Genomic DNA, 5926 nt, shown 5'->3' on the forward strand with positions numbered 1-5926 from the left:
TTCATGGAAGCCAGAACAGTATAGTCTATCCCACTGGGAGGAGGAGAGGGAGGGATGCTCCTGGCAGGGAGTGATTAGAAAGAACATTCAATCCCTACTTCCTGGGTTACTACTAGTTCTGGTAGACACATTTATGGTAGTTTAACATGCACTAGGGACACATATTTGTCATTAATAAAGATAATACTCCAAAGTCCAGTATTTCCCCCTGGGTCCTAGTTTATTCAGTTTAATTCAGCAAATGTTTGTTTGCATGCAAGCTAAGTCGCTTAAGTTGTGTCCAACTCTTTGTGACCCCGTGGACTGTAGCCTGCCAGGCTCCTCTGTCCATGGGATCCTTCAGGCAAGAATACTGGAGTGGGTTTCCATGCCCTCCTCCAGGGAATCTGCCCCACCCACAGATCAAACCCACATTGCTTACATCGCCTGCATTGGCACGTGGCTTCCTTACCACTAGCGCTATCTGGGAAGCCCAACAAACATTTCAGTTCAGTTCAGTCGCTCAGTCGTGTCCAACTCTTTGCGACCCCACAAATCGCAGCACGCCAGGCCTCCCTGTCCATCACCAACTCCTGGAGTTTACTCAAACTCATGTCCATCGAGTAACATTTATGGTGTATCAATTCTGTGCTCAGAACTAGAGATACAGAGACAAACATTTTCTTTAAAAAGCATGGATCCTGCTCTCAGGAGCAAAATCCATCCGGTTTCAATCTGGAAATTCCTGCCAGAGACTTGAGTCCTCTGCAGGTTCTTGCAGAGGGTAGGCAGTGACTTCCCCACCAACACAAAGCAGTGGTGTAGTCAGGGCAATGTGAAGCTGACCTGAGCCGGTTCTACAGCCCTCCAGTCACTCCATCTGAGGGCTAGTTCTCAAGAAGGGAAAGGTTTTTTGACTTAGCCTCCTAAAAAGAAGTTCAGTGCTCTTTTCAGCAGCACTACAGTAAAATTAGAGACATGGAGACGATGAGCATGGCCCCTGAGGAAGAGTAACAAACAAATTCAAATGAAGCATTTCATATTTTTCTAAATAAGTGGAGCACAGGGCTTCCCTGGTGGCTTAGAAGGTAGAAAAACTGCCTGCAATGCAGGAGACCCAGGTGTAGTTCCTGGGTTAGGAAGATCCTTTGGAGAAAGGAATGGCCACCCACTCTAGTATTCTTGCCTGGAGAATCCCATGGACAGAGGAGCTCGGTGGGCTATATAGTCCATGGGGTTGAAAAGAGCTGGACACGTCTGAAGCGACTAACACACAGAGGATTTTTAGGGCAGTGAAATACTCTGCATGATGCCATAATAATGGATGCATGTCATCACATTTGTCCAATCCCATAGAGCGTACTATCAGGAGAGCACTGTAATGTGAACCATGGGCTTTGGGTGACAACAATGTCACTGCAGGTTCACATATGGTAACAAATGTCCACTCTGGTTGGGGATGTTGATCACAGTGGAGGCTGTGCATGTAGGGACCAGCAAGAGGGTTGGGGGGCTTGTGGGGAAATTTCTGTACCTTTAATTCAACTTTGCTGTGAACCTAAAATGGCTCTTTTAAAAAAAAACTTATTTTTTTATGACTAAAAATAAACAAAAGAAGTTAAGACAGCTGAATAAACTCCCTGGAACAGCCAGACAGAGGTGAGGCAGGCCCCTGAGCCACTCTGCAGGGGCCTGAGGAAGTTCAAACAGTTCTACAGCGTGTGGACCACACAGGCCAGCTCTGCCTCCCCATCTGGCAGGGGGAAGGGGGTAGAGACTGGCATATCGTAGTCTAATTTCCCCCTCTTACACTAATGCTTTGCAAAAAAACCTAAGTAATTTAGCTTACTCCAGTATTATCATTTACTTTTTGATTTACTAATAAGTAGGGGGAAAATATATCTGAACAAATTTCTTATATTGTAAATCTTTTTCTTCATAAAACAAGTCACGTCCAAACCTGGACATCCTTGGTATAGAATCTCATCTACTGGAACATCTATTTGCCTCAGAAAATTAAATTTGTAAGCATAATCAAGGCCGTAGATAGCCAGCCAAGTGTGTCTGCTTACTCAGTCATGGGATATTGAGTATCACGTAAATAGCAACTTGAGCAGAGCTTGCAGAAAGGAGAAGCGGTCCTGGAGTCCTGCTGGGGCCTTCCGCACCCTCCACCCCTACTAGATCTGAAGCCTGGAGCTGAGTGGGTTCATCCAGGAAGCACCTCTCACCTACTCTAGCCCAGGGCAGACCTTCTCACCCACCTCACCCCTGGCTTCCTGCTGCCTCATTCTGAGTTAATTTGTCTAGAAAAAAAAAGTTAGCCTGCCGGATCTGTTCATAAATAGCATTTTAATCATGACACTAATCTAAAGGTTCGTGTTCCTTTCAACACCTGGAGACATCAGTGAACATTCAGACTTTGTCTAAACAGTATCGCTATCGTCATTGGCTGGAATGACTAAGTCAAAACATTGCACATTGATCCAAAACCTGTTTGGGGATGAACTTGAGGGTTGAGTGAATTTTGGGTTTGTTTGACTTTTTGGCTTGTTGGTTAAAGCAACTGGAGTTTAACAGATATGGGAGGGCAGGGTCAATTTCAGGGCCTGCTCTTCCTCCCTGGAATTAATTAAAAAGTTATATATCAAGGTTAATGCCTCGGCAAGCAGCAAGCGATGAACTTCGCTTTTAATAGAAGCTGAATCCACCCTTGGAGAGAATAGACAATACAAGGAAAAACAACAACAAAAAAGAACAGAAAGGCATCCAAACATTCCCTGCCTACCATGCACCAGGGGACGCAAATCAGGAAACAGCCTCTGGAATTTTATTTAAGGCCCTACACTCTCTTTGTTTGTTTGTTTGAAAGGGCACTTTTCCCTAGTTTTCAAAGTCTGAGTTGTCATTTTAAAATATATTAATTTAAGAAAGCCAAGTGAGATTGAAAAAATAAGATAGCTCCCCACCAAGAACTGATGGACAGAGGAGCCTAGCAAGCTGCAGTCATGGGGTCACAAAGAGTTGGACACAACTGAGCGCGTACACACACACACAGAACTGACCATTCCTCTCTCGAGCGCCTTCAGCACTTGTTCTAACCAGGTCTAGGACAGCATCTTTTGGGTTACAGCACATACATCTGTCTTCACCTCTCTAGGCCCCCTTGAGATGCAGTGGGGACATCTTGATCTTCCTGGTACGCCCCCAGTAACTTGCCCTGAGCTGGCTCATAGTGGGTGCTGAGGGTGGGGTGCTAGCAGGCTGGGTCATGGTGAAGTATACATGCTCTGGAATCAAAGTACCTGCTTTGAACGCCAGCTCTGACACATCCCAGTGTGTGACCTTGAACGAGTTTCCTTAGCCTTGCAGAAGACTAAGTGGGGACAATTACAGTACCTGCTTCTCAGGAATTTCATGAGAAGCAAATTAGATAATCCCAGGTCACAGCAAGCACTCAATACATCCTTTGACTAAATCATGATAACCTAAACAGAAAATTCATCAATGCTCACAAAACAATTAGTACTTATCTCTCTCTCTCTCTTTTTTTTTTTTTTTAGTACTTATCTCTGAAGTATTTGGGAAAAGGGAAAACTACTGATTTCAACCAGTGCTTACTACAGATGGGAGCGATAGGAGGTGGATATCAGGAAAAAACACACTACTTGTCCAGTAATATCAAGAAGGCTTTAAAGAATTGAGGTCTCAAGAGCTAATTCACAAGGCCTTAATTGAAGAGAGCTTGCCCAGGAGAGTCTTACAGGCAAGTGAGAGAATCCCTGAAAATCACTCTGTGCCTAGCTCTATGAGCTGTCCCTCTCAGGTTCTGTCTTCCCAAAAGCTCTCCCGAGGCAGCACATCACTGCTGGACTTGGAGAGGGATGGACACCGAGGAGGTTCAGAGCCTGCTGTGCAGTTATTGGCCTCCCAGCCTTGCCCTGGGACATCGCCCACCCCATCTCCTATGTGTAATGTGCTCCACAAGTGTACCTGCCTACGTCATTCTGCCTGGGACCTGTATATTCATTGTCTGCCAACTGCACAGCTGGCTCTTAGTAACACTAGGCACTGCTAAGCCTGTGATAACCAGAATCACTGTGTGTGCCAGTGCAGAAATAAAATAAGCAGACCCGCAGCAAACGGCTCCTAATATCTCAATTAATTCCAGTGACAAAGAAATGGTGAGTCTGAATTTGATCTCAAATTCTCATAACCAGTTTATATCTGGAAACACTGAGTGTTTTGAATGCAGTCAGTTTAGAAGGTATGTTCACAGAAACTGAACTATAATCCTTAGAAAATAAATATTAATTTTAAAAGTCATTTAGAAAGAGTAATTTTTATACAACCAATATATATGAGCCATGAATATAAGCTCTGGACCATATTCCCAAGTCTCTAAGATAACAAAAAATAGACTGTGAGGTTTGGACTACTGTGTCTTTTGTGCCTGTCTTACAGATGGGAAAAAGTAAAATCCAGAGAAACCAAATGGCTTACATAGCTGCATCCATGTACACAGAACATATACATAGCTCCCTCTTACTGGAAGGAGCACGTGCCACTTTTCCATGACTTTTGATTTGAAGACTCAGCTAATTCACAAGGCCTCAAAATCCAGTCGGCTTTGCTCTTGGATTAACTGTGCTATTTGAACTAAAGGCTTAACTTGTTCTTAATCTTCTTTTGGAAATGCTGACTTAGAAAATTAGTGCCCTGCCCAACAGGTCCCAGGCACAGATGAAGCAAACAGCCAACACACACACTTTTCTAGCAACAGAGAGTGCTTGGATGGGGAGATCTGGGGACCAGATTGTCAGGGCGTCTGTGTTAGAGCCAGCATACCAGGGTTAGAGATCAAAGCAAAGACAAGGATGGTGGAGGTTATCTGGGGAGTCACCAGATATGATACAATGAGAAAAGACCATTGTGGCCAGAGCCAAGACTTTAGTGATGGCAGCAGTTCTCTTGAGTAACTCAGAGTGGGTGGACTTCTCCATGAAGGAGAACCATAGAGAGGGCGCCTTTCACATGGCTGCTGTTATGGTTATCCATCACTGATGAAGGATGAGGGAGCCTAGAGTGCTGTAGTCCATGGGGTCGCAGAGCTGGACATGACTTAGAGAATGAACGACAGCAACAATCACTGATGAGGCTGTGGAACCATCCAGGCCCCAGCCGGTTAACAAGCAGCTGGGAATCAGAATCTATGAGTACTGCCTGGTAAAACTGGAGTATGTCTCCAGTTGTAGCATGACAGTTCTACCCTATGTAGATGGGTATGGAGGCACAGGGACTTTCTCAGGTACAGGGATAAGGCACTCCTTTCCGTGTGGGTATTTGAGTGCAGCTGGTAAGAATTTGTGATTTGTGTCCATACAGTCAGCTCCAAACTCCTCCATCATCAAAAGAAAATCCTCTCCATCTGACCCCACATCTCCCTGACATCACACACACTATCTCATTCAACTCCGGTTGCCCTGTGGGGTTTTTCTCTCCTGGCTGCCCTTAATGATGATTGGAACCTTATTCCTAAGGGATAATCACGTTTCTGATGAGAGGAAGGGAACCCAAGGTGATTTTTTTCCCTAGGATTAGCCTCAGCTAGGGGTTCTCAGGCACCATCAACATTTTTCTAGGCAGCTTTAAAGGTGATGCAGAACTGACCACATAGGCAGGGCACAAAGCTAGTGACTTCAATAAGCAAGGAAGGCCTGGACATCCAGGCACTGGTGTCTCATGATCTGCTCCCAGAGGCAGACTTGGAGATTGGTATGAAGCAACCTGGACTGCATTTTGGGAAGTGACACCCCATGGAGGAGTCAGTTCCATGGTGGAGGCGGCCCCTATACCCCACGGTGGGAATGGAGCTGCAGAAGCCCTCCGGAGCTCTCAAGTAAAGAGGGATCATCAGATAGAGACATGTGGAAATACAGGTGACTCT

The 5926-nt window shown here is 45.2% G+C and overlaps 1 non-coding gene across 1 annotated transcript; it reads left to right on the forward strand.

The window, feature by feature from the left end:
- Window positions 1–921: 921 nt before the first annotated feature.
- On the forward strand, window positions 922–1026 carry LOC138074712 (U6 spliceosomal RNA). Its single transcript, XR_011144529.1, has one exon. It is a non-coding gene; the product is annotated as a U6 spliceosomal RNA (small nuclear RNA).
- Window positions 1027–5926: the final 4900 nt, after the last annotated feature.

This window comes from Capricornis sumatraensis, chromosome 2, assembly GCF_032405125.1.
Source record: "Capricornis sumatraensis isolate serow.1 chromosome 2, serow.2, whole genome shotgun sequence".
Taxonomy (NCBI): Eukaryota; Metazoa; Chordata; class Mammalia; order Artiodactyla; family Bovidae; genus Capricornis; species Capricornis sumatraensis.